At 41.9% G+C, this 27011-nt stretch overlaps 2 long non-coding RNA genes across 2 annotated transcripts; one reads left to right on the forward strand and one right to left on the reverse strand.

Annotated features, from left to right (window-relative positions):
- Window positions 1-794: 794 nt before the first annotated feature.
- On the reverse strand, window positions 795-27011 carry LOC144299060 (uncharacterized). The gene is made up of 4 exons (XR_013365868.1): window positions 26920-27011; window positions 24819-24984; window positions 22008-22243; window positions 795-1511 (listed from the first exon to the last, which is right to left on the reverse strand). It is a non-coding gene; the product is annotated as an uncharacterized LOC144299060 (long non-coding RNA).
- On the forward strand, window positions 16439-20464 carry LOC144299059 (uncharacterized). Its single transcript, XR_013365867.1, has 2 exons — window positions 16439-17226; window positions 19569-20464. It is a non-coding gene; the product is annotated as an uncharacterized LOC144299059 (long non-coding RNA).

Below are 27011 nucleotides of genomic sequence, written 5' to 3' on the forward strand. Positions count from 1 at the left end.
TGAAAGTGTAGATCAATTTGGGGGAAATTGCCATTTTAACAATAATGAGTCATGAACATGAATATCTCCATATATTTAGATATTCTTAAATTTCTCTCAGCAGTGTTTTGTAATTTTTAGTGTATAAGTCTTGCACTCCTTTTAATAAATTTATTCCTAAGCATTTTATTTTTTGATGCTACTGTGAATGGAATGATTTTCTAATTCCATGTTTAAAAGTATTTATTGCTAGTATAGAGAAATACAATCTCTTTTCTTTATATTAACTTTGTATACTTTACTAAACTTTACTTTACTAAACTCATTCATTAGTTCTAGCAGCTTGCATGTGTAACAGGAGTGAGATTCCTTAGGAATTTCTATTTTTTTAATTTTTATTTATTTATTTTACATAATCTCTACAGTCAACATGCGGCTCAAACTCATGACCCTGAGATTAAGAGCTGCATTCTCCATCTACTGAGCCAGCCAGGTGACCGCTTTTACAATTTTCTATATATATGACCATTATTCATATGTAGACAGTAGATGGCTTTCCCAAATAGGTGGCTTTCATTACTTTTATTTATTTTTCCTTGTTACCTATCTAGAGCCTCCAGTACAATGTTGAATACAAGCTGAAAGTCTGGACGGACACCTTTGCCTTCTTTCTGATCTTAGCAGAAAGGCATTGCAATCTTTCACCATAATGATGGTAGCTGTAAGCTTTTCATCAGATTAAGGAAATAACCTTCTATTCTAAGTTTACTGAGAGTTTTTATCATTACTAGGCATTGGATTTTTTTAATGATTTTATTCATTTATTTGACAGAGCACAAAGCAGGGGAATCAGCAGGCAGAGGGAGAGGGAGAAGCAGCCTCCTCACTGAGTAGGGAGCCTGACATGGGGCTCTGTCCCAGGATCCTGGAATCATGACCTGAGCCTAAGGCAGATGCTTAACCAACTGAGCCACCCAGGCACCCCTAGGTATTGGATTTTGTCACAAGATTTTTCTGTACCTATTGAGATGATCATGTGAGCTTTGTCCTTTTATTGGTTTTTATTTTACTTTTTTATGCTCAATGGTTTCTTTCATTTATGTTGGCATCTTGGCACCTGTAGGTATCTGCATCACCCATGTCACAGTCAAGGGTCAGCCTTGTGTTCACTTAAGAAAGGATGGTAGCCATTCTTCTCTAGCCTGAGGATGCCAATGTCACTTCATAAGTGTTCTCTCTCAGCTCCTCCTGGTAAATTCATTGCAGAGGCAGAAGGCTGCTGCTTTTGCTAATAAACTTTTCCTCTGGGGCCTGCATCCTGTTCCTCAGTGTTGAGTAGGTTCTGGATGAAGCACTCTTGTCCTGCCTATCTGGCAGTGGTCTGCAACTTTCTTGGATTTCAGAGCCATTCTCCACTGAGCAAGAAGAATCTGCTGTCCAGGCCACTGCCCCTGTTGCCCTTTCCTCCCTAATGCAGCTTATTGGAGATATGAGGGCAGAAGGCAAGGTCAGCCTGTGATCTCACCAGTTTCCTAAAAGGTAGGAAAGGTCATTGGTTATTAGCTGGGTTGGGCTAGTTATTAGCATTCCTTCCCTTCACCTGCCCTGGGCCTATTCAGACAAACTTATTCTGTTACCTCATATTGGCCAGAGGGGATGCAGGGCAGGACAGTCATGCTGCTCTTTCTCTCTCAGGCTGCCCCATTCTTAACCCTAGCCTCTGGGAATACCTCCCACCCATCTCAGATCCATCACTCAGAGCCAGCTCCCTCACTGGCGTTGAACAAATCTAGGAGCTTATCCTATGTATCAGTGAGGCAGAGAATTCCCCCAAGAAAGATGGTTCCTGCTCCTTCATCCTGTAAACCTACATCAGAACCCACCTGCCTTTTCAGGATATCCACTCACCTTTGAGCCTTATCCAGTCTTCTCAAGTGGATCTGATTCTCCTCACTTCACAGATAAGAAAACTGAAGCAAAGACTGACCCAAAGTCACACAGCTTGTAGGTGACAAAGATTTGAACCCAGGATCCCAAAACCCTGTGCCCTTTCCATCAGCACAATGTCTAAATGCCATTTACTTTAACACCTTCATGGTTTTTGCCATATCTGTGTCCCTTATTATTTACTTAAAATTTTTCTTTAAAAAAAAAATAAATAAATAAAATAAAATAAAATAAAATAAAATTTTTCTTTAAATCATCTCACTTTAAGAAGATGTTTTATTTTGAAATAATTATAGATTCACCAGAAGGAAGAAGAAATGTACAGGGAGATCCCACACACTCTTCATCCAGCCTCCCCCAGTAGCAACACCTTGTACAACTTAATGTATGGACCATGCTTTTGATATCAAAATCAGGAAACTGGGGCATATGGGTTGTTCAATCAGTTAAGCCTGACTCTTGATTTCAGCTCAGGTCATAATCTCAGGGTTGCGAGGTGAGGCCTGTCTAGGGCACCACACTCAGTGGGGAGTCTGCTTAAGATTGTCTCCCTCTCCCTTTGCCCCTCCTCCCCTACCCCTGAGTGTGCACATGCATGTGCTTGCGCTCTTGATCTCTCTCTCAAATAAATAAATCTTAAAACAACAACAACAACCAGAAAACTGATTATGGTACAACCCCCAGAACATATTCAGATATGCACTCCTGTCTGCGTGTGTGTTTATGTGGCACTATGCAATTTTATTGCATGTGTAACTAAACCATCACAAGACTCCCTCCCACCTTATTTTGTAGCCACACCCATTCTACTCCCCATCCATCCTTAACCTCTGGCTACCACCAATCTAGTCTCCATCTCTATAGTTGTTATTTAATGAATGTCACTTAACTAGAATTGTACACTATACTTCCTTTTGAGACTGTTTTTCTTTTTCATTCAGCATACATTCCTTGACGTTCATCCAAATGATTCTGCATATCAATAGTTTGGGGATTTTTTTCTGAGTAGTATTCCGTGCCATAGTTTCTTTTTCTTTCTTTCTTTCTTTCTTTCTTTCTTTCTTTCTTTCTTTCTTTCTTTCTTTCTTCTTTCTTTCTTTCTTTTTCTCTCTTTCTTTTTCTTTCTTTCTTCTTTCTTTCTTTTTCTTTCTTTTTTTCTTTCTTTTCTTTTTTTTTAAGAGAGCAAGCAGAGAGCAGGTGGGGAGGGGCAGAAGGAGGGAGAGAATCTTAAGCAGGTTCCACACCCAGTGCAGAGCCATACGTGGGACCCAATCTTATGACCCTGAGATCATGACTTGAGCCAAAATCAAGAGTCATAGGGGATCCCTGGGTGGCTCAGCAGTTCAGCGCCTGCCTTTGGCCCAGGGCATAATCCTGCAGTCCCGGGATCGAGTCCCACATTGGACTCCCTGCATGGAACCTCTGCCTGTGTCTCTGCCTCTGTGTGTGTGTGTCTCATTAATAAATAAAGTTAGACAAAAAAAAAATCAAGAGTCAGGGACTTAACCAACTAAGCTACCCACGTGCCCCTAGATGTTGCATAGTTCCTTTGACCATTCACCCACTAAAGGACATTTGAGTAGTTTCCAGAATGGGAATATTATGAGTAAAGCTACTATGAATATTTGTGTATGTGTTCCTGTAAGAAAATAAGTTTTCATTGTTGGGTCATTTGGTAGGTCCATTTTTAGTTTTAAAAGAAATTGTTTTCCAGAGACACTGTACCTTTTTATATTTCCACCAGCAATATGAGTGATCCAGTTTCTCCACATCCTTACCAGCATTTAGTGTTATAACTATTTATTATTTTATTCTGATAGGTGTGTGGTGATTTTACTTGCATTTCTCTAACAGCTAATGATGTTGAATATCTTTTCATATTTTTTGCCAACTGTATATATCCTATTCAATGAAATGTCTGTACACGTCCTCTCCCCATTTTCTTTTTTTTTTTTTTTAATTTTTTTATGATAGTCACAGAGAGAGAGAGAGAGAGAGAGAGGGAGAGGCAGAGACATAGGCAGAGGGAGAAGCAGGCTCCATGCACCGGAGCCCGACGTGGGATTCGATCCCGGGTCTCCAGGATCACGCCCTGGGCCAAAGGCAGGCGCCAATCCGCTGCGCCACCCAGGGATCCCCCCTCTCCCCATTTTCTAATCAGAATGTTTGATTTTCTTACTGTTCAGTTTTGAGAGTTCTTTATATATTCAAGATATTCTTCTATGTCTGATATGTTGTTTGTAAATATTTTCTCCCAGCCTGTCATTTGTCTTTTCATCCTCTTAATGCTTTTCTGTAAAGCAAAAGTTTTTAATGTTGACAAGCTCCAATTTATCAATTTTCCTTTATGGACCATGCTTTTTAAAAATAAAAATTGTATTTATTTAAGGTGTACAACATGATGTTTTGGTGTACATATATAGTAAAACAATTATTATAGCAAAGCTAATTAACACATCATCTCACATAGTTATTACTTTTTTGGTGGTGAAAATACATAAAATATACTCTCTTAGCAAAATTCTAGTATTTGATACAGTATTATTAACAATAGTCATCATGCTGTGCATTAAATCTCTAGACTTATTCATCTTACATAACAGCAACTTTGTACCCTTTGACCAATATCTCCCCAACTCCCCACTCACCTGGCCACTATAACCCCTAATAACCACTGTTCTCCTCTCTGCTTCTATGGTTTGACTTTTTTAGATTCCACATTTAAGTGTGATCATGCAGTTGTTGTTTTCTTTCTGTGAATGGTTTGTTTCACTTAACATACTGTATGGACGATGCTTTTAGCATCAAATTTTATTTTTAAGATTTTATTTATTTGAAAGAAAGAGAGCATGAGAAGGGGGGGGGACAGAGGGAGAGAAAGAAAGAGAGAATATCAAGTAGACTGTGGGCTAAGCATGGAGCCCCACACTGGGCTCAATCTCACAATAATCATGACCTGAGCTGAAATCAGGAGTCAGATGCTTAACTGACTGAACCACTCAGGCATCCCTTGGTGTCAAATCTAAAAACTTTTTTGTCTAGTCCTGGGTTCCAAAGACTTTCTCTTGTATTTTATTTTGCCTAGATGTTTTGTAGTTTTATGTTTTTACAATTTAGTCTGTAATTCATTTAGAGTTAAGGTTTATAAGATGTGAAGTTTTCTTCTTCTTTTTTTCTTTTTTGCCATTTAGGCACCATTTACTGAAAAGTCTGTCCTTCCTCCATTGGATTGTTTTTGCTCTTTGTCAAAAATTGATTGGGAATATTTGTGTGGATATATTTCTGAATTCTCCATCTTGGTCCATTGATCCATGTGTCTGTCCCTCCATCAGGTCCTGTAGCTATATAGTATGCCTTAACACTGGGAAAAGTGATTCCTCCCACTTTATTCTTTTTAAAAATTGTTTTGGTTAACCTAGAGTCCTTTCCTTTCCATATAAATTTCAGAATAAGATTATTTCTGTATATAAAAACTGGCTGAGATTTTGATAGAAATTTGGTAAATCCATAGATGAATGTAAGCAGGACTGACATCTTTATTGTAATGAGTCTTCTCATTCATGAACATGGTATGTTTATCCAAGTATTTAGGACTTCTTTGATTCTTTCTTCAGAATTTTGTACGTTTCATCAGACAGATTCTGTTCATCTTTTGTTAGACTTATGCTTCAGTATATAATTTTTAAATTAATGATGGGTTATGTTCATTAATTTTTAAATAATGAACCAGATTTGCATGCCTTGAATAAATCCTACTTAGTGATAGTTATTATTCTCTTTAAACATTGTGGGACTTGATTTGCTAAAAACTTTTTGAGAATTTTTGGGTCTAAATTTATGAAAGATCAATTTTGAGCTGCCTTTCTCTGTGTTTGGTATAGAGATAGTACTAGCCTCAGAAAATGAATTAAGAAGTGAAACTTCCTCTTTTATATTCTGGAAAAGAGTGTGTAAAATTGGCATTAATTCTTCGACTATTAGGTAACATTCTCCAGTAAACCAAAAGGGACTGGAGGGTTGGGTTTTTGTTTTTGTTTTTTAGAGCACTTAAATTAAAATTTCAATTTCTTCAGTAATCAAAGCATTATTGAAGTTATCTATTTCACCTTGACCAAGCTTTGGTAATTTGTGGATTTTGAAGAATTGGTTCATCTCTTCTAAGTCCAATAGTGTGAAGTTGTTTGTAGTATTCTTTTAATAGCTGCACAATTTGTTGTGGTATCTCCCATCCATTCTGATATTGATATTGATTTTTTTTCCCCATCTTGTTAGAAGTTTGTCATCTTATTAATTTTTCCCAAAGAAATCGCTTTTCGTTTCATTAATTTTCTCCGTTGTTCTTCAATTTTCAATTTCATTTCCCTCTGCTCTTATTTTTATTATTTTCTTTATTCTCTCTGCTTTGGGTTTATTTTTCTCTTCTTTTTCTAGTTTCTTGAGGTGGAAACTTAGATTATTAACTTAGTGTCTTACTTATTTTCTAATGTAAAGATTTTAGTGCTATCAATTTCCCTCTTAACACTGCATTACCTGCATCCTACAAATGTTGTATTTTCATTTTCATTCAGTTCTATGTTTTTTAAGATTTTATTTATTTATTTATTTATTTACTTATTTATTTATTTGTGAGACAGCACAAACTGGGGGTGGGGAGGAGAAGCAGAGGGAGAGGGAGAAGCAGATTCCCCACTGAGCAGGAAGCCCAACTCAGGGCTCAATCCCAGGACCATTAGATCATGACCTGAGCCAAAAGTAGACACTTAATTGACAGAGCCACCCAGGTGCCCTCGTTCTACATTTAAAATTTTTTTCCTCTGATATTTCTTCTTTAACCTATGAATTAAAATGTATTATTTAATATCCAAGAGTTTGGAGATTTTCCTATTGTCTTTCTATTACTGTTTTCTAGTTTGATTCCGTTATGGTCAGAGCATGTAAGCTGTATGATTTCGTTTTTAAAAATTTGTTTAAGTTTGTTTTATGACCCAGGATATGGTTAATCTTGGTGAATGTCCCTTGGTCACCTTAAAGATATATTTTGTGGTTGGTAGGTGGAGAGTTCTATAAATGTCCATTACACCCTTTTGGTTGGTGTTGTTCAATTCTTCTATACATTTTCTGATTTTTTTGTCTAGTAGTTCTATCAATTGCTGAGAATTATATGTTAAAATTCCCAACTATAATGTGGATTTATCTATTTCTCCTTCTGGTTATATCATTTTTGCTTATATATTTTCAAGCTCTGATATTTGTTGCATATACATTTAGGATTGTTATATCTTCTTGGCAGATCGATCATTTTATCATTATATATTGTCCTTCATTGTTTCTTGTGATTTTCTTATTCTGAATTCAAATTTTTTGACTATTAATATAGTCATTCCTTCTTTTTAAAATTAATGTTTGCATGATGTAACTTTTTCCATCATTTTACTTTCAACCTTCCTGTATCATTATGTTTGAAATGAATTGCTTACAGACAGTACATAGTTGGATCGTAATTTTTTTCTGTTTTGCCAGTTTCTGTCTTATAATTGGTATCTTTACACCACTTACATTTTGAACTAACTATTGGTGTGTCAAGGCTTAAGTCTGACATTTTGTTATGTGCTTCATGTTTTTTTCCCTCTGTTGCTCATCCTACTGCTTTTTACTACCTTCATGTGGGTTAAGCATTTAAGTGACATTTTTAGAGTTTCAGCTTAATTTACTTATGATGTTTTTTAGTATATTGCTTTGAATATATACACAGTATACATACAAATTATACAATATATATTGAACAGAATGTATAATATATAAATATATGTTTGCAGTTTTTTAAGATTTTATTTATTTATTTAAGAGAGACACAGAGAGCAAGAGAGGCAGAGACACAGGCAGAGAGAAAAGCAGGCTCCATGCAGGGAGCCTGACATGGGACTTGATCCCAGGTCTCCAGGATCACGCCCTGGGCCGAAGGCAGGCACTAAACCACTGAGCCACCCAGGGATCTCAAATTTGTTTGTGGTTTTTCTAGTAACTGTTCTAGGTGTTACCATATAATTATGTAATTCATCACAGCCCTCTGGTGTTGGTATTTACCACATTGAATGAAGTATAGAAACTATACTTTTCCATTTGGATCCCTTTACTTTTCTACTTTTTCAATATAATTGTCTTAAATATTTCCTCTACATACATTGTGTACCATAATGGGTGGTATTATAAATTTTGCTTCAACCATAAAATATAATTAAAAATCATGAGGTGAATAATAGTTTAATTCTATTTTTATCCATTCCATTGTTCTTTAATTTCTAAACCTTCTGTTATTTTCTTTCTGACAAGAGAACAAACTTTAGCCATTCTTTAGTGGTAATTCTGCTAGCAGCAAATTCTCTTAGTTTTCATTCATCTTAAAATGGCTTTATTTCCCCCTTCATTCCTTGAGGATAGTTTCACTGGATATAAAATTTGGGGTTAACAATACTTTATTTTCTTCAGTAGTTGAAAAATGTACCATTTATTTCCTGACACTACGGTTTCAGATGAGAAAGTTGCTGTCATTCAAGGTGATATTCCTTTATAGGTAATGTATCATTTCTCTGGCTGCTTATAATATTTTTTGTCTTTGTTTTTAAAAGTTTAATTATGATGCACCTTGATGTGGATCTTTTTGAGTTTATCCTCTTTGGGATTCACTAAGCTTCATGTAACTATATTTTTATGTCTTTCACCAAATATGAATTTTCAAATATTATTTCTATGAACACTAGCCCCACACTCTTTTTCCACTTCTGGAACATGGTATGAAAGTTAGATCTTTTGTTATTGTCTCGCAGATCCGTGTCCTACAGACCCATGAGACTTTGTTCAATTTTTTTCAAAATTAAAGAAAAAAATAGAGGAGTTTTAGGTTCAAAGCAAAACTGAGATGAAGGTACATAGATTTTCCATATGTGCCATGCCCCCACATATGCATAGTCTCTCCCATTATCAACATCCCTCACCAGAGAGGTACATTTATTATAACTAATGAACCTACAGTGACACATCATTATCACCTAAAGTCCATAGTCATCTTAGGGTTCATTCTTAGTTTTATATATTCTATAGACTTGGACAAATGTATAATGATGTGAATCCTTTGTGCTCTCCATATACATCCCTCCCTACCCCCTATGTACTGTCTACATAAATTTTGCCTTTTCCAGAATGCACATAGCTGGGATCACATAATATGTAAACTTTTCAGATTGACCTCTTTCACTTAATTCTATGCATTTACGGTTTTTCCATGTCTTTTCATGGCTTAATAGCTCTTTTCTTTTTAGTGGTGAATAATATTTCTTTGACTGGTTGTACCACAGTTTATTTATCCATTCCCCACAAAAGGATACCTTGGTTCTTTCCAATTTTTGGCAATTATAAATAAAGCTGCTATTAAAATTTATGTGTAGGTTTTCGTGTGAACATAATTTTACAACTCCTTTAGATAAATAACTAGCAGCATGATTGCTGGATTGTATGGGAAGAGTATGTTCAGTTTTGTAAGAAACTGCCAAGATGTCTGCCAAAGTGGTTATACCATTTTGCATTCCCACCAGCAATGAATGAAAATTTCTGTTTCCATATGCTCACCATCATTTGATGTTGTTTGGGACACTGATAGGCATGTAGTAGTATCTAATTGTTGTTTTGCATTAAATGTGAACATATGATGTAGAGCATCTTTTCACATGCTTATTTTCCATATTTAGATCTTCTTTGGTGAGGTGTCTGCTAAATCTTTGGCCTATTTTTTAATCAAGTTATTTATCTTCTTATTGTTGAGTGTTATTTGCATGTTGTGGATGAGTTCTTTATCAGATGTGTCTTTTATATCTATTTTCAGTCTTTTTTTCTCTCTGTTGTGTAGATTGAGTAGGTTCTATAGTCCTGTCTTCAGGTTCACAATTCTATTCTGTCATCTCCACTCCAATAATGAGAACCATCAAGCAAGATTTTTATTTTGGTTACTGTTTTTTTCTTTTTAGTTCTATAAATACCACTTGGTTCTTTTTATAACTTCTATTTCTTTGTTGAGATTTTCTTTTCTTTTTTTTAGATTTTATTTATTTATTCATGAGAGACATGGAGAGAGAGAGAGAGAGGCAGAGGCACAGGCAGAGGGAGAATCAGGCTCCATGTAGGGAGCCTGATGTGGAACTTGATCCTGGTCCCAGGATCAGGCCCTGGGCTGAAGGCGGTGCTATACCACTGAGCCACCTGGGCTGCCCCTGTTGAGATTTTCTATTTTTACATTTGTTTCAAGAGAATTTGTCATTATTATTGAAGCATTCTTATGATAGCAGCTTTAAAATCGTCAGGCAATTCAAACATCCTCCTCATCTTGTAATTAGCACCTGTTAAGTTTCTTTTCTCATTCAAATTGTAATTTTCCTAGTTCTTGGTAATAGATGATTTTTAAAATTTCATCCTGGGCATTTTGGTAATTGCATCAGGAGGCTCTTGATCCTGCTGAAATCTTGTATTTTGGCAATCACCCTGTTGAGGTGTAGGTTCTGGACTGTTTCCTTGGGCTTGAGTTCCAGTGGCAGCTTAATTCTCTGAACTCTTGCAAAGCTATTATCTGCTTCATTCTTCTGGTGATGCTGAGGCTCCTGCTCAATCTCTATTGGTGCCATGTGCTGGGGAAAAATGCTATTCTGGGTTATCTGCTCTCATTGAGGACATTCTCGTAGCAGCGGGATGAGCAGATGCCACTGGGTCCAGATCCCCCTATGCCATGGCGTGGGAAGCAAGGAAACACAATATTTTGTTGCTGCTCACTGCTGTCACTATGGATAGGTGAGACCACCTGCCAGTGCCCTGGTTGTGGAATGGAAGTTATTATGGCCCAGGACTTTGCTCCTGCCACTACTACTAGCAACTCTATATGGGGTCCATATGGGCCCCAGTTGTGAAGTGAGTCAATTCATGTTTTAACTCAACAAAATGCATTACCTCTTTTAACTCATCCTAAGAAACAAAGGCCATGGTGATATCATGCATTTGGAGGGCCAGTTTTAAATTTTCCTATAAGATACATGTAATGGTTGATAGAAAAAAAAGTGTTTATCTTTGTACCATTCAAAATCACTTCATGGGCATCGAAGGCCACTTTAGGGAATGAGCCCTACAGCACACTGACACACTGAGGCTTTGTCTGCTCTGCTTGACAGTATGGTAAATAGAAATAATGTCCCAAATGACCCAAGGCTAGTTTGTGCTGAGAATACTCTAGAATGGGTCTTGGACGTTGTCACCTCACCACATTACAGGCCAAAACCATGATCTGGTTGAAATTCTGAAAACGGCTTGGTTCACATCAGTAGTGTGTGGAAGCTGCATGTCTCTCACCTCAAGTAGCAAGCCAAATACTCACATTTTTCCACATTTACCCATTTACATGCTAATCCACTTAATATGACTGCCTGCTCCCATGTCTGTTTATTTACAAACTTTCTGCCCACACAATTACACGCTTCCATCCTGACCTAGTTGCTCAATTACATTCTTATGCACTTACCAGCTCACATGTTTACCTCCTTACATGCCCAACGCTTATCTCCTTGCACATGGACCTTTTACATGCTTGCACTCTCATGTGCTAACGCAATTACATACTTACTTGCTGATCTGCTTGCCCTCTTCCAGGGTTACCCTTTTACCTGCTTAGTCCCTTATGCCATTACACACTTATATGATTGCCAGCTTACACAATTCCATGCTCATCACCCACTTGTACAGCTCCAGATCCACATCTGGTGTGGTCTCAGCGGCCCAAATACCCAGTTAAAAAGGAAAGGAGGTTGGATTTCAGAGAAGGAAGGTTCTTAGTCACACTCCCAGCAGTCATCCCTGGCGCCGGCCTCATACCAACCCGTTCTTGCAAGAGCCCCTGTCCACACCTCTGGCAGTTGCCAACATATTTCCTGTGGTCTGAATATTTTTGTGAGATTTTTTTCCCCTCATAGCCATGTGTGTCCGTTGGAAGAAAGAAAAACAACCAACGTTTGGGACACTTGCACATTCAGAGCTTTGTGTGTAGCACCCTGTGTCCATTCTCCTGCCCGGTCTTTTGGCAACTGGCCTGCTTGGCTTCATGTGGCTCCCTCTGGTGTGAGTCAGAACTGACTTTCAAATCAGGGGACACTAGCTTCATGGGTGGTGTATGCAGGGATTCTCTAGGGCAGAACACCCTGAGTGTGGCTGGTGGAAGAGAAAGAGAACTGGACTGGGGGTCAGTGTCCAGATGGGCCTCTTCTAAGCTGTGTACTTTGGGGGAGTCACTTATCCTCTCTGAGCCTCTGTTTCTTCATACAAGAGAAGGAATAACTGGAGACACAGAGAGGTAGAGACTGGGTCTTTCTGCCTTTCTCTTCTACCCCTGGGCCCTGGTATACAATAAACCAGTGAATGCTTTCCAACTGGAATAAGACTTGCCCAGACATTCATATGCCACCAAGCACCAGAAAAGTGACAGGAAAGCCATGGAGCACTATTCTCAAAGTGAGGTCTCCCTCCCACCTGTTTCAGAATCATTACAACACTGTTAAATACAGATTCCTGGGCCCTACCACCTCTGGGGATAGGACCCAGGAGTTAGCAATTTAACAACTTTAATAGAGAGAATCACATGCATAGTGTATGGGAAACAATTTCTGCTTCTTCCTTTTCTCCACAGAATGGATTCTTCTCCATCCTTCAAATGAGCTCCAATGTTACCTCCACCATGAAGCCTGCCTAGACTCACCTCAGACAGAATTAATTGTATCATCCTCTGTGAGCTCACTATTTTCTTCACATTTGTGTCCCTAGCACCTAGCCCAGGAGCACATGGCAAGGGTCATAATTAAAAATAGCCTCCCTCCCCTGGCCCATGAGGCCCTCAATGATATGATCCTTCCCTTTTCTACCTGCCTTCCATGCCCCCTCAGCTCACCTCTCCTGCCTCTGCCCTGATCCTCAATGTTCCTAGCACACTGACCTTTATTATGTACCTTAATCAAGCCAAGTTTTGTTCACCTCTCAGCCTTTGTTTTCAGTGCTTCCTCTGACCAAAGCATTCTTCCTTCAGATCTTTGCATGGCTGGCTCCTTCCTGCTGGACATTCCTGTTCTAGATCAAATATCATCCTCTCAGAGACACCTTTTCTGCTCATCCAACTCATCACCCCATTTTCGCTTTAGCACACATTTCTTTAAAAAAGAAATGTTTGGGATCCCTGGGTCGCGCAGCGGTTTGGCGCCTGCCTTTGGCCCAGGGCGCGATCCTGGAGACCCGGGATCAAGTCCCGCATCGGGCTCCCGGTGCATGGAGCCTGCTTCTCCCTCTGCCTGTGTCTCTGCCTCCTCTCTCTCTCTCTCTGTGACTATCATAAATAAATTAAAAAAAACAAAACAAAACAAAAAAAAAACAAACAAACAAACAAAAAAAGAAATGTTTGTTGTCTATCCCTCCCCAGGGAACATAAACTCATGAAATGAGAGATCTTTATAACTTTAGCTCAATAATTCTTAACCAGGGTTGATTTTTACCCCCCAAGTTCGGTTTGGAAACATTTGAAGACATTTGGAACTGTCACACTGGGCAGGAGCTACTGGCATCTAGCGAGTAGATACCAGGAATGCTGCTAAACATTCTGCAAGGCACAAGAGCCCCAAACAACAATACTGCCAGGGTGGAGAGATCCTTGTCTAGCTCATCTCTGATGCCCCAGTGCCTGGACCAGTGCCTGGCAAATCTTATGCAGTTCAAACATTTTTGTGGCATGAACAAATGAAATGTTTGAATTAAATGTTGGATTTAATTTTAAAGCTCCAAAGGTCCTTAGAGAGCAATTAAGCCACAAGTTTTCACACTCCACTTTTGGAAGCCTCAGGCTATGTAGCAGAGTTTCAGGAATTCTGTATACCGTGAAGAATTTCCAGCTAAATGCTGACGATGTACATTTTGTGACTATGGTCTGTTCTATGCATTGGGGTCCTGATTGACAAGTTCTACTTAAAAAAAATTGCTCCAGACCAGCCCCCTTATTTCACCAAGCTGGAAGCCAGGATCCAAAGAAGCTGATATAGTCCCTCAATATTACACAGAGAGCCAGGCCTGGGTCTCCTGAGTGGCAAGGGGAACACTCTAGAAAAAAAAAAAAAAAAGAAAGTAAGCTAGAGTTGTCCCCTGTTTATCCCATCTGTGTAATTGATTTGTCAATAACCCTTTCTCTCATGTTCATTATAGGAAATGTACTAAGTAATGAAACGTACTTAGTAATGAAAACCCAAATGACATTAGCACTGGCTGGCCTTGGTCACACACTGGCCACAGCTCTGTGATTCGCCAAAGACACAATTTAGGAGCAAGATGACGTGATGTTAGCAGGTACCGGCATCAGAGCCATATTGGGTGGGTTTTCATCCTGGCTCTGCCTCCAGCCAATTGTGTGGCCTTGGAAAAGCCATTTACCTCTTTGAGCTGTAGTTTCCTCCTGACGACCTACAAAATAGAGATCATGATAGTACCTCCCTTATAGGATTGTAATTCAGATTTAAAAAGTTTATATGTGAGGGGCACCTGGGTGGCTCAGTGGTTGGATGTCTTCCTTTGGCTCAGGTAGTGATCCCGGGGCCCTGGGATTAAGTCCTGCAACAGGCTGCTTCTCCCTCTGCCTATGTCTCTGCCTGTCTCTGTGTCTCTCATGAGTAAATAAATGAAATCTTTTCAAAAAATAAAAAATTAATATGTGAAACATGTTTGGAACGGCATCTAGCACATAGTCACTGCTATATGTCAGGTGGATGACCAACTCAACCCAGCTTGCCTAGGATTTTTCTGGTGTTAGCACTAAGAGCTCTGTGTCCCAAAAAACCACTAAGCAAAGCGGAACTGCTGGTTTTCCCAGGTGCACATGTGTGTTTGATTTTTTTTTAATTGTCTACATTGATATTCAGTAACCGCCATGCTAATGTCATTTGGCTTTTCATTACTAAGTACATTTCATTACTTAGTACATTTCCTATAATGAACATGAGAGAAAGGGTTATTGACAAATCAATTACACAGATGGGATAACAGGGGACAACTCTAGCTTACTTTCTTTTTTTTTTTTTTTTCTAGAGTGTTCCCCTTGCCACACATATGGTAATACATTAGTGACTTTTGCATTGATTTGTAGGAGCAATTTTCCTGGGTAGTATTTTTTTTTTTGACACTTTAATATTATCTCTTTTCCCCCCACCAGTTTTATGGGGATATAATTGACATACAGCACTATGTACATTTAAGCTGTATAGCATGATGATTTGACTTGACCTACTTTCGAATAATGAAGCAAATGAATCTCCTGGTCTTTTTCTATCAAGTCATGCAAGGAGACCCACAGCACTTCTACTTAGAAAATACTTTTATAGCCATGGGTTTGTTACTGGATGTCCTCGAACAAGAGAACTTTGTTTCTTTTTTTTCAGAAGTCAGTATTTCCAACAGTTTACTGCTTCAAACTAAATTTTCCCAAGTAACACAGAATCTTGGAACTAGAAAGAAGTTTATATTTAGTTACAACTGTGCTATTTCCCAGATGGGAAAATTGAGTCCAGAGAAGCCTGCCCCCTTTTCTGAGGTCACACGCCAGTAAAGAATGACCTTGGAGCTCAGACCCAGGGTTCTTACTCCCGGGCCAGGGTGCTCTCAGAGGTTCTCAAACTGGGTTCCACACCCAGTGGCAAGTTTCACAGAGAAATGAGTGGCAAGGGAGTGAGAGGGAACCTATGCCTGTTGGCAACCTCACTCCTCCCCCTTCTGTCACAGAAACTCCACTTTTACCATTTGTATATTGAGCTTCAGCTTAAATGGCCTCTGCAAAAGGGTTCATGTGCTGAAAAAATATGTTTTTGAAAGCCACTCAATTATATCATAAGATTGACATATTTTCTTCCCTGGAAAATTTGCTCCCATGGAGAAAACTTAACTACTTCTTTGAATCACATTTTTCCTTCTCTAATAGATTTTACATGGTTGGAAAAATGGATGCTTGGCCCCTTAAAAGCCAGCAGTTAAAATGAAAGGCTCATTCACTCACAGGAACAAGCTGAGCTGGGTGAGTCAGGTCATTGGTAACAACTAGCCCAAATGTATAATCTCATGTCTATCACTTAGGGAAATGTTGCCATTAGAGAGCACTTGATAGACCTTTCAAGTGAGGGTCCAGGAGGACCCTAAAGAGGACATTCCCCAGGAAGCAGGATGGAGGGGGACAGATTGCAGTGAGCCCATTTCGAACCCAGGCCCAGGATGTTGGACAGGGGCAGGAGTTGGTGCTGGTGAGCTGTGCTTCTCCCCACCCCCTCCAATATTATTTTAAGCTGAAATAGACAAAATCCAAAGCTAGGAAAACATCCTGGGTTGACCCTCAAAGTAGGAAAAAGACAACAAGAAATGGCAAAGTGCACAACCTTTGTCCAGAGCGATTCTGGCTTAAAGGAAGGGGGAGGAGGCGTCAGCTGATTCCCTGTAGCAGAGGTGAAAGCTCATACTTGATACTCAGCAGATCTGGGTTTGAATCCCGACACAGCCACTCACCAGTTGTGCAACCTCAGGAGAGTTATCTCACCTCTCTGAGCATCCTTTCCTCATTGGTAAAATGTAGATTGTAATGGTACCTACCTTTTAGGGCCAATGAAAGATTAGGAAAAGGGGAAAGCTCTTCTCCTTACAATATTTCTGTGCCAAGGAAATAGTCATAGCCACTGTTTATTAATCACCTACTAAGTGCGTGTGTATGGATGCCAGAGTCTGAGCCCCTCACCACTGAGCTGTGTGGCCTCTGGCAATTGGGATTCTACGTGATACTGGGGTAGTTCACAGTAGGGCTGTCACCATTCTGAATTTGGAACCAAAATAGTCTGTACTCAAAGAAACTCCTGGGAGACTCAGAGTTCACCAGTCTTTGCCATGGGTTACTGTGTTTGGCCGGCCCTCCCCACACAGTAAGGGCTCAAGAAATACTTGTTGAATGAGTGACTCAGTGATGGAAGAAATTAATGAATCACTGAATATTGATGAATGTCTCCTACTGGATGAAGGGAGATTTAAAAAAAAAACAACTCAGGAATTCATGAACATAATACGAATGAAATAAGCCAGATACAAGAGAATGTTCTGTGTGATAACATTTGCATGAAGTTCTAGAATGCACAAGATAAATCTGTGGTGATAGGAGTCAGAACCATGGTTACCTGGAGGCTGGAAGGAAGAGAGCTAGGAAATGGCCGAGCTGAGGTTTGAACTAGGGGCCCCTGCCAGCTAAGCCCATGTTCTCAACTTTTTAGCCAAACTGCTGCTTGGAAGCCACATAGCCCAGTTTCCCATCAGATTTTGAAAATTCCTTTATAGCCCCTCCCAAATGGCTGGCCAGGCTTCACTTACATACCTTCAGTGACAAAGAGTTCATTACCTATAGGCTTGCAGAGGAGAAGCTTGGGAGGAAGGGTTCTAGTCCCTGTACCAGCCTCTGCTTTCTCCTGCTTGACCTCAGCTATCTTGTAACTGCCCCAGCCTGGAGACTTCTATCCAGGCCTTTCTCCTACCTGTCCAGTCCCTCAAGCTCAATGGGCAGAGTGGGAGTCATGGTGCTATCTTTGTAGTGGATTCTCTCTCTCACTATTCTCTGTTCCTTTGAAGAGAAGGCAAGAGTATCATGGAGGATGATTTGGCAACAATCTAACAAATGTAAAATGTACATACTCTATGACCAAGCCATTTCTCTTCTAGCACACACACCCAAAGATGGATAGGTGAAGAATCTCAGACCAGCGGGCTTGTGAGAATAAAACCTTGAAAACAGGGCAGCCCCGGTAGCACAGCAGTTTAGCGCCGCCTTCAGCTTGGGGTGTGATCCTAGAGACCCAGGATCGAGTCCCACATCGGGCTCCCTGTGTGGGGCCTGCTGCTCCCTCTGCCTGTGTCTCTGCCTCTCTCTTTCTCTCTCTCATAAAAAAATTAAAAATCTATAAAAAAATAAATAAAACCTTGAAAACAATCTAAATGACCATTGACAGAGGACAGGTGACATCAGAGTTCATTTTTCCAGTGGAGGACACCATAGTAGTTTAAAAGGTTGGGATTGAGGTTATCTGCCTGAGAGAAATGAGAACACATGCCCACACAAACTTGTATGCAAACACTTATAGCAATATCATTTCTAATAGCCCCACACTGAATATGCTCCTAGAGTCCACCAACTGGCAAACAAACAAAATGTAGCATATCTAGACACTGGCATATTCGCAAGAGAGAGGATGATACACATACAGCATGGATGAACCTCCAAATCATGATGCTAAGCAAAGAAGTCAAATGCAAAAGAGCATATTGTAATTATTTCATTTATGTGAAATGCCCAGAAGAAGAAAATCTATGGAGACAGATCAATGGTTGCCTGTGGTTGAGGGATGTTGGCAAATGGGCCCAAGGGCACTTGTGGGGCAGGGCAGGGTGTGGAAATGTTTTAACCCCTTAACCAAACTGCTCTTTGGAAGCCCAGTTTCCCACCAGATTTTGAGAGTTCCTTTACAGCCCCTGACAAATGACTGGCCAGGCTCCACTTGTATACCTCCAGTGACAAAGAGCTCATTGTCAAATGGCATGGCCCTACACACTTGCCAAAGTCATTGAGCTATACCCTCAGAACAGGTGAATTTTATAGTATATAAATTATACCTCAAACTGTTTTTTAAAAAAGAGGTTGAGGGGCACCTGGGTGGCTCAATGAGTTGAGCGTCTGCCATCAGGTCAGGTCATGATCCTGGAGTCCCAGGATCAAACCCCACATCGAGCTCCCCACTTAGTGGGGAGTCTGCTTCTCCTTCTGACCCACCCTCCTTTCATGCTCCCTCTCTCTCACTCAGTCTCCCTCAAATAAATAAAATCTTAAAAATAAATAAATAAAGAGGTTGATACAGCAAGAGGAATATAAGACATTAAGTAAAAAAGAGTGAGATGCCAACTATACAATTCTCATGTATGTAAGAAACAAATGCCATTAAAACCCTCCCATATTAACACAAATACACGTATAAATAAAGGCAGAGAATCCTGTCTTCAAAGCACCATTCCAAACTTTTGACAATAGATATTTCTGGGGAGGAATGTAGGAATAGGGAGCAGATGAGGGGGACTTTCATTTCACCGTGGAAATTGATTCCTTGAGTAATTGTTTTAATTTTAAAAACCAAGTAAGCGGGATCCCTGGGTGGCGCAGTGGTTTGGCGCCTGCCTTTGGCCCAGGGCGCGATCCTGGAGACCCGGGATCGAATCCCACGTCCGGCTCCCGGTGCATGGAGCCTGCTTCTCCCTCTGCCTGTGTCTCTGCCTCTCTGTCTCTCTCTGTGTGACTATCATGAATAAATAAATAAAATCTTAAAAAAAAAAAAAAAAAAACCAAGTAAGCTATCAAGAAAGAAAAGAAGCAAAAGAGCCTAGAGTTGCAGTCCATCCTCCAGCCCTTTTACAATTATTGGGCCCACAGATTTACAAAATTGGTATTTGTAAGCAGTAAATTGGGTGTGTCTAAACGTAAGAAGAACTTCAGGAATGATTAGTCCAGTTCCTTTGCTCTGTAGGTGGAGAAACTGAGGCCCAAGGAGAGACTAGGGCCCGTCCCACGCCAGAGTTCTTTGGGCTTGGGCCCGGGCTGAAGTCCAGGCCCCGGACGAAGCTCCCAGCTCTCCCCCCCACACTGTACTCTGCGCAAATTGTTTCGTGTCTCCGGGAAGGGGGAGTTTATAAATTTGGCCACATTTTGGAACAACAGAGCCATAAATGGACATGCCCGCGGAAGGCTGGGAGGTACCTGACCTTTGAGGCTGGGGGTGGGGAGTGGAAGAGAGAACGGAGCCGGCAGCCTCAGCCAGATACTCGCATCCCGGGAAAAGAAAACTGGAGAGAGGAGCTAGTCCAGAGGGAGGCTGCAGAAGAAGCGAGGAAACACGGAGGGCCACATGGACCTGGTCCGGGTGCCCCCTCTGCCGCTGTCTGCCTGCCTTCAGCTCTCTGAACCTCGGTGGTCACCAAACCCGGCAAATGATGAGAACGTTTGGAAAGGTTGTAAAAATGCAGGTGACCAGGCCCCAACTCCAACTAACAGAGAATCGGACCCTTCCAGGATGGGTCCCTGGTGACTGTACTTTCCAGAAGCATCTCATAATAGTCTGCATCACTGGAGAACTGAAACTCTGGAGCAGGTGACATTCAGGATCTTGAAACAGACTTCTCAGCGTCATTATTTTTATTAGACTCTGTTGCCTCTTGATGAAAACCCAGAGTGCTTAGCACAGCACTCAAGGACTCGGATGACAAAACAGCTTCACCCCCAGCCCACCTCAGTCCTTCACATTCATTGCTCCACTGCTTCAGCAAACAAGGCGGAGTGTCCCCACCTTGTGGAGTGCCCCCGATGAAACCGGGTCTCTGCCTTTCCTGGAGTCCAAAGTGGGAATAAATTAAATTCTGCCCTCCATGACTGTCTTCCATTTCTCTTTTTTTTTTTTTTTTTAAGATTTAATTTATTTACTCATGAGAGACACACAGAGAGAGGCAGAGACACAGGCAGAGGGAGAAGAATACTCCCTGTAGAGAGCTGGATGCAAGACTCGATCCCAGGACCCCAGGATCACAACCTGAGCCAAAGGCCAATGCTCAACTGCTGAGCCACCCAGCTCTCTTTCTTTCCTAAACACATTTACATTCACGTTTTCCAAGCCAGACAGTTCCTGCAAGTTGGACAGTCCTCCAGCCCATCTGGCTTCTCTTTTGATGAAAAACCCACCTTAAATCCCCTCTTCCATGACACTTCCTTATTGTTCTCTGCACCCCTCAACCAAATCCCTACCTATTCAGGGCTCTACTCTCCAAATGAATGAGTGAATGAGGGATATTCTCGATTGATTTACCTACTGGCCCTGGCACATTCTTTGTAACCAATACTAATGTTTGTTGCAAGTCAATCAACACTGGATTCTCTGAGTCAACTCTGATCTAAATGCAACTACCACTGGAAAACATTCAGTCAGTCAACAAACATATACTGAGCACCTACTATGCACTGGGCATATGTAAACCAGCCAGATCACTCCTGATAGGGTTAAGTGCAATGATGAATGTTTTGAGAGAGAACAGTTGAGAGGTGCTGTTTCAGAGAGAGTGGTCAGGAAGCCCCTTAGAGGCATTTGAGCTGAGACAGAGCTGGCCTGCAGCCCTAGAAGGGGTGGCCCGACTTGGGTTTGAGAAGAGCTCTTGGGTTTCTAGGTGGTAAGTGGAGGTGTGCTGGGGACAGTGGCCAAAGCCAAGTAATATAACTAACAGTGGTGTGGAGAGGTGGGGCCCAGCCACATAAAGACAGATGCCACAGGGGCCTGCAGCTTGGGTGGGACAGCTGATCTTTCAAACCTTAGATTCTTTGATTCTCTGAGCCTTATCTATATTTTAAACTCACACACACACACAACACACACAATTAAAGAAAACAAAATCCCTCAGAGCCTCAGAAGTTGGCTAAAGCCCATAGGATTATTTGTTTTTTTTAAAAATATTTTTTCCCACTGAATCTTCAGTTTTGTGTTTCCAGCAGCTGGCATCCACCCAAAGGGACAAGTTAGTTGAGACAAACAGGCTTCCGTCTCTCTGTCATTGTCCTCTGGATCGCAGCTCGTGGCTGCTAAGAGGGTCATTTCCTGAGGCCTCAGCAGGGCTAGGAGGGCGAGGTGTGGGGGCCAGGCCTTCCCACGGATGCAGCTGGGTCAGCTGCATTTCCCGAGAGGACACTGCTCTGGGGGAGGGGGTGGGGGGCAGGGCAGGCGAAAAGCAGCCCCGGAGGTCAGGCAAGCAGCTCTGGCCCAACACTTCATTACTTAAATCAGTTACTTGAGGTTTAACAAAACAATGTGGTGAGGTTCCCAGGCTAGCCCATAAGACCAGCCTGTAGCTCTGGTATTAGAGTCATTCCTGTAGGAAGAGAGGGACTCAGCCCAAGAGGTCTGGGCCTCCTGATTTTCAAGACTCACCAAATTCAGGCCAGGTGACCTGGGAATGATCCTTTTAGGAGGGTGGCTGGGCTGTGACTGGAACACAGAAGAGCCCCTCCTCCACTGGGAGGGGCAGAGGGCCCTGACTCCAGAACAGAGGACTCCAGGCATGGGGCTCACTGAACTCCACGACTATCCAAGCCACACGCAGATTCTGAGCTTCTGGGTTCAGCCCCTCCTGGTTACAATCTGGTTTCTTAAGCTGATGCTTTGCCCTAGGGAGACAGGAGAGGGTGCCAAGGCTGTGTCTGGCCCAAACCCATCAAATACCTGCTACAAACCCATGAATCTTGTATCAGGATCATGCACCTTTCTCTCATACCACTATCCCCTTGCTCATTACCTTCAGTCACACCAACTTGCTTTGGGTTCCTCTTTCCTGCCCCATGGCCTTTGTCCATGCTGTTCTCTCTACCTGGAGCAAGGCAAAGTGCTTCCTAGATCTTCTTGTTCCTTCCTAGAGATAACTCCAGCTAGCAAAGTGATTTCTGTACTAATTTGCATGACACTGTCTTCCACCAAAGCACCATTAAAGACATTCCACCATCAGCCCCTAAATAAGCCATGGAAAGGGAAAATAGGAAAATGCACAGTATGTGGCAGGTCTTGTTTTTTTGTTTTTGTTTTTGTTTTAAAGATTTATTTATTTATTCATTCAGAGAGAGCGAGAGAGAGGCAGAGACACAGGCAGAGGGAGAAGCAGGCTCCACGCAGGACACCCGATGTGGGACTCGATCCCGGGTCTCCAGGATCACACCCCGGGCTGCAGGCAGCGCTAAACCGCTGTGCCACCAGGGCTGCCCTTGTTTTTGTTTTTGCCCAAGTCTGGAGGAGCCACACAGCCATTCTGCTCACATTTCACTCTCTGGTATCAGCACATGGCTCTTCCTAACTATAAGGGAGGCTGGGCAATGTGGTCTAGCTGAGTGTCAAAGAGGAAGACGTGGATATTCTAGCTGACTATCACAGAAACGGGGCTCCCCAACACAAGAAGAAAGCGGGGATGGAGGCCCAGACAGGAAAAAGCCCCTGCTGTTGCAGTGAACACACCCTTCACATCCTCCCCCAGAGAGGGGGAGTCCTGTCTCCTGGGCCCACGTCCACCTTTTCCTGTGAATGTAAAACCAATTAGTGGTCAACTGGAACAGACACCACCCATATCCCACTGCAATCACCTCTACCCACCAAAAGCTGCTCACTGTCAATCCTATAACTCTGCCTGACAGCATTATTCATTCTAGCCTCAGGAGCTCTCATGACTACATGCGGGTAAGCCGGAAGTGCCAAGAACTAGCAGCCCTTGACCACTGAAGGGTGGAAAATTGGTGGGTAGACACCCCAGCTCCCTAAACCTTTGGTTGGGATGACTGAGGTATGCCCAACACCGTCTCTGAGAGGTCCCTAGTGGGGCTGAGCTCTAGCTATCCACCCCAGTGACTACCTTGATAATGCTTCCCTTCCTGGCAGACTTCTATTCCCTGTCTCATTTCCTTACTCTCCCACAGGGATTCATTTCGCAGATAGACTAGTGACACTTAAATATTTGTCCCAGGGTCTGCTTCTGGGAGGACTCAAACCAAGGCAGCCCCCCAAGCATAGGAACAATGACCCATACGGTCCTCTGCTACCACATCCAGCTTCATGGGTGCACAGACATCATTTTAAAGTACTTTTAGAAACACACAAAACACATGTCAGGGATCCCTGGGTGGCACAGCGGTTTGGCGCCTGTCTTTGGCCCGGGGCGTGATCCTGGAGACCCGGGATCGAGTCCCACGTCGGGCTCCCGGTGCATGGAGCCTGCTTCTCCCTCTGCCTGTGTCTCTGCGCCTGTCTCTCTCTCTGTGACTATCATAAATAAATAAAAATTAAAAAAAAAAATTTACAAAACACATGTCAATGGATTGGTCATCTTGGCCAGGGCATCGAGGCCAGGGAGACGGCCTCATGCACTTGAAAATAAGCCTCGGAGGATTTATCTGCTCATTCTGTTTCTTTCCCACACACAGGAAATCCTGGGCAGGCACAGCTTCCTGACCTGAGGAGTGGGGGTGGGGGTGAGGGAGCTTGAAGACCCTCTTCCTCATGAGAGAAAATGTTTGGGTGGTTTGAGGGAACTGATGTTACCTTCCTCACTGCCTGGAGAAAGGAAATGTTCAGAGTTCTGGGTTCTAGTCCTCACTCTGCCATTAGTTTATCATGTCACTCCCACTGTTCCTGGGCCATAGATGCCCATCTACACAAGTGGAATAACTGCGCATCAGGATATCTTAGAATTGCCAACATTGTGCATCTCCTCTGAACTCAGATCCAGGCCCAGCACAGTATTTAACTTGTGAAAACTTTCTTAAGAGAGTCAGGAAGTTAAAGCATACAAGTATTTGGGGTATTTTGGAAACCAGTATTAGCAACAATTAAGAAGAGTTAGAGTGATTTGTTCTGTTGCTGGAATTTTCCATGGAAAAATACTTCGAAATATATATTTTCTTAATAAATTGGCATTCCCTAGCAACTTTACTCTTTTCCTTTTTCCAGGCTTGCTCTGGTCTCTACAGCCCAAGTTGCTTGGCCAATCAGATCATGTTGCTCTCTCTCTTAATGCTCACTTATGGATACCCAGTGTCATGCACAGCCTCCCACAGTGCTTTGTACAATAGCAAATGATTGATTATTGAATTGAATTTTATTTCTAAGTTCCTGTGCCTGGGAAGATACCTTAGGATTGGCTTGTTAGAATTGGGTCTAAAGTAAAAGTTAAAAGGCTATGAGTGAAGACCAGGACCCACTTACCTAAGGGTAAGGTGGTTGGTATGGACATTGTGGTATTGGTTTTCGTGTTCAGTTGGGCTTTCAGCTTCATTTCAGATTGTAGATAAGTAAGTCATCACACAAGTTACTCCCAGTAAAGTGAGGTGCTATTGTGCATGCTGATTATTTTGGTTAGGAATGTATTAAGCTGCAAGTTGCAGAATACAGTAGCTTAAACCATAAGCACATTGATTGTTTGCTTGCCTGCATATCCAGATGCAGGTGGTCATGGAATCATTCTACCAGCTTAATGATGTTTTAAAGTGCGGGGCACCTGGGTAGCTCAGTCAGTTGAACAGCCAACTCTTGATTTCTGCTCAGGGTCCTAAGACCAAGCCTTAACTTGGGCCCGGTAAGCATAGAGTCTGCTTAGGTTTCTCTCCCTCTATTCCTCTCCCCACTCATGGGCATGCACTCTCTCACTCCAAAATAAATAAATACATTTTTTTAAAAAATAAATAAATAAAAGTAGGGCATCTGGGTGGCTCTGTCAGTTGAGTGTCTGCCTTCGGCTCAGGTCAAGATCCTAGGATCCTGGGCAGGCTCCCACACTAGGCTCCCCGCTCAGCAGGGTGTCTGTCTCCCTCTCCATCTACCCCTCCTCCCTGCTCATGCTCTCTCTTGCTTGTTCTCTCTCTCTCTCTCAAGTAAACAAATAAAATATTTAAAAATAAATAAAAATAAAAGGCACAAGTGCTTTTTACTTTTTCACTCCCGTATCCTTATTTTTAGTGCTTCCTGGTCCCCCAACGGCTGTCATTTCTCTAAGCATCATCCTTGTTCAAGGAGGGTGATACCCCTCAGCTCGCCTCTCCCTTCTGATTCTTTTATGAGGAAAGCTTCCTAGAAACACCCCAGCATACTTTCCCTTATGTTGTACAAGTCAGAACACAGTCACATGACCATTCATGTTAGTTACCCATTGTTGGGAAACAAATTACCCAAAACCTTTGCTTAAGACTGGAAACATTTTACTGTCTCTCAGTTTCTGTGGGTCAGCTAGGGATGGCGAAGTTATGTGGCTCTGGATCGGGATCTCTCAGGGGTGATTTGTGTCTGAGTCCTAATTTATCAAGATGACTACATGACAACACGGAAAGTTCAATGCCACTGAAGGCAATGTTGAACATTACTCATAGTTCTCCTAGAAACAAGAGGCACAGCCTACCATGCAGGGCCATAGATAGGAGAAAGCATCAGTGTCAGCCAGGAGTCAGAAAGGATCAAAAGAAGGCCAAGGCCACAACCTCCATTGGGGTTTCTGTGGGAAAAGCAAGGCAGGGCAGGGCAATGTTTGCCTAGTTTGGATAATTCCAGTGGACTTTGGGGCAGAGGGGCTGTCCCTAGTTGTCTAGTACCTGGCCCTAAGATGATCTAGGTCAGGGGAAATATTGGCTTGGTGTGTGAGTTAGATAAGGAGGTGGCTGGGGGTGTGGACTCAAGATTAGTTGATTTATGTATGAAAGGTGGGCTCACCAACAGGCTGTTTACTGTCTCCAGGAATCAGCCAGCCCTAACTGGGAGGGGCAGTCTTTTCCCAGCCAGCAAGGCTCTCCAAAGATGCTTAAAAATCATAAAATATATAAAATTTAAAATATGATTAATACAGGGGCTCTTGGCTGGCTCAGTCAATAGAGCATGCAACTCTTAAGTTCGAGCCCCACATTGAGTGTAGAGATTACTTAAAAGTAAAATCGTTTTTTAAAAAAGATTTATTTATTTATTTATTTATTTATTTATTTATTTATTTATTCATTCATTCATGAGAGACACACGGAGAGAGGCAGAGACACAGGCAGAGGGAGAAGCAGGCTCTCTGTGGGGAACCTGATGCGGGACTTGATCCCAGGACCCCGAGATCATGGCCTGAGCTGAAGGCAGATGCTCAACCACTGAGCCACCCAGGTATCCCTTAAAAGTAAAATCTTAAAAATAAATAAAAAAATAAACAAAATAAAATCTTTAAAAATATACTTAACAGAAAGATATCTCTGGCTTATGCTGCAGTCAAAATGTCGGCCCATACTGCAATCATTCAAAGGCCTGACTGGGGCTGAAGTCACTTTCAAGGTGTCTCACTCACATGCCTGGCATGTTGGTGCTGGCTACTAGTGGGAGGACTTAGTTCCTCCCATGCGGGCCTCTCCACAGGGCTGTTGAGTGTCCTCATAATAT

Source organism: Canis aureus, chromosome 27, assembly GCF_053574225.1.
Source record: "Canis aureus isolate CA01 chromosome 27, VMU_Caureus_v.1.0, whole genome shotgun sequence".
Taxonomy (NCBI): domain Eukaryota; kingdom Metazoa; phylum Chordata; class Mammalia; order Carnivora; family Canidae; genus Canis; species Canis aureus.